Consider the following 2,902-nt stretch of genomic DNA (forward strand, 5'->3'; position numbering starts at 1 on the left):
TTTTTTTTTTAAATCACGGTGGGACAATCACAACGTCCAGACAATAAAATAAGCTTGGTGGGCTCACAAAAAAAAAAAAGAGGCAGATATTGATATTATTATTACTATTATTAAGAAGATGATGAATGCCCAGCTGCTACTCTGGGTGAGAACTCTACTGTATTCTGTATTTTTGTATAAATGTAAACAAGCATACATCCAATATGAATAAAGTACGTGTATCCTGACTCATTTGCATAGTTCTCCTTCAGAACATTCACAAACCCACCCCGTTCAGACATTTGCTCAGGGCCAAAATACTTTTGACGGAAGGCTCAGTTACATGCCAATCAAAAGTGTGACAGTTGAGCTCCACAACATGATTCAGGGAGTGGCATTCAAAGATTCATGGACGGTGTGTGTTCGGTGGGCTGTTTGGGAAAGGCTGTCGGCTATTCCCAAATTGTGGCGGTTAATCTCATCTCTAACGTTTACAATTCACTTCCGTCGTCAGATGTGGTGATTGACGGATGATATGATTATCTCAAAAGCTTTTTTTGCAGTCACAGTCGTGATTATACGGATTGCATTGTTCCAAGGGTTAAGTCAGGACAAGCTTGCGAAATTAGTCATTTTTACGATGAGAAATCATAGCATTGACATTGTAAGAACTTGATGGGGAAAAACACTTGTCTGTTTCTTTTGTCATTCTTACATGAGCAAAAGAAAGAAGACTGAGCAGTTATGCTGTTGGACATAATGCTTGAAATAGAATTTTCTATAACCTAAGGAGGTAGAAGTAGATTTTTAGTAAATGTACGTATTTGCCTTTTGGAGATTAACTAACTGTAAATGTCCAATATGGCAAAAATATTTTGTCGTTTTTGATTTTTAGTCAATGTACGTATTTGCGTTTTGGGAGATTCATCGTAAATTTCCAAAAAGCCAAAAATATATATATTTTTTTACTATGATGCGATCATTTTTTTAGGCGGTTATAAGCATGCCTGGAGCCATTGGCGGCCTTTGTTGGTGTCATGCAAAAGTGAACGATTACTTTGAAAATAAAAAAGTTAATAGAGCTGAATAGATAGAACCCAACAAAATAAAAGGAAAGAAAAAAAAGGCCCTTGCTGCGGTTTATTTTCCAATGCAATTTTCAAATTGCCACCGGATATATCGGAATAACCGATGTCATTTTGTTTGTATGTTGTTCCCCGGTTTCTTCCGACTCGATTTGAAGCCCACATATTGTTTAAAGCCCAAATGAAATATCTTTGACCGTCTGTCAGTCCCTTTCCCTCTCTCTCTCTTTCCTTCCTTCTCTGTCTCCTGCTCTCTGTCTGACAAAAAGTGTCATTATGCGGCGAGCCCAAGGCGTGTGGGAATGAGCACAGTAGCGCAGTCACAGGTCAGGCCTTCTCAGCTTGCCGCGATGATGATGCGTCCTGGCCATTATGCTGCTCTTCCCCGCAGCCACGGGAGAATACACGGCCCCCGTCCGCCCCCGTACGGCCCCGTCCCGAGAGGCCGTAACAAGAGGCTTATCGCCGCGTCGGACTGTGCTGTAATACTCCTGTGAAAGGTTCGCCGGGCCGCCTCCCAGTTGCTGAGCAGGAGGGAGCGGGGGGCGCGTCAAAAAACATAAATTCATGCACATTTAGGAATTGTCTGTCCGTGGTTGGGATTTGATGGCAACATTTCGAATGGAAATAAAGTGCAGCAGGAAAAATGGAAGACCCAAAAAAAAATGGCAGATTTTGTGTGACTTTTTGTGAATTCGACTTAGAAAAGAAATGGTGATCGCTTTAAAATACTGTGACCTTTGGCTTGCTTTTTTTCTTATTCTTGTTTTAAACAAGAGCAGCAGCACACAGTCACCAGCGTGGGAGGCCAAGTGGGAGGGGGGGGTGAGGGACAAGAGGAAGGGGCGCGGAGGGCCACGAGGCGTCTGGTGGCACTTGGATGAATCACTCTGACAAGCACACGCGCGACAAGTCCGGCCCCCGTCATCTGATCCTAGGTCAGCCGTGCTCACCGTGACTAAGTGGACCCCCGCCTCCCCTTCAGCTCCACTCAAGGCCGGTGAGTCACTTCACGCGGCTCAGCAACTCGCCCCCGCAACAGAGGCGGCAATGTCGGGTTACATCCTACGTCAAATCAAAGGACCGGTCGCCTCTTTGGGTACATACGCATAGCACCAGAAGTTCCCGTTTGGAGTTTTCATATCCCCCCTAACCCTAACCCTCGCCCCCATCTTCAAGACTTTTCTACGGGCACTCTTGCTTTCTCCCGTCAGTTTCGAACTTGTCCAGAGGTTTAAATACAAATGTGAATAGTTGTTTGGTCAGCTGGTGGCTCAAAAATATAACTTGCGACTGGGAGGGTTGGTTACACAAAAAATAGAAGATGAAAGCCCAGCCAGGTTTTCTGTCTAAAAAGAAGTTATTGGTGGCGGCGTGGGTGTTGTCACTGTTTTGTCTCTACTTTGAATGACAAAAAGCCGGCCCGCTTCCATTTTCACTCCCACGTCGAAAAATTGAGGGAAAGACGATAACGTTGAAATCGCCCAAACAAAAGCGCGGCCGCATCCTTTGGAGAGTTGTGACATTAGGGACGCCTGCTCTTTGTCAGGGGTCGGTCACACAACTGACGTCAATCCTATGCGTTCGCATAGCACTGGACGATTGGCGCTAACACAAAACGTACGGCGGCATAACTATGTTCTATAGTACATTTAATGTATTGGAAATTCTTTTACTACCAGTATGTGCCAAGGACCAAACCCATTTCTAAAATGCACCTGCCAAGCATCAAAACCACCTACAGTGAACCAAGGATCAAAAGCACAAGCCATCTGCGGTTGACAACAAAACCACATAAAATTGAAGAACCACCTGGAAAAAGATCAAAATCCCGTAAA

Source organism: Syngnathus acus, chromosome 6 (genome assembly GCF_901709675.1).
Source record: "Syngnathus acus chromosome 6, fSynAcu1.2, whole genome shotgun sequence".
Classification (NCBI taxonomy): Eukaryota; Metazoa; Chordata; class Actinopteri; order Syngnathiformes; family Syngnathidae; genus Syngnathus; species Syngnathus acus.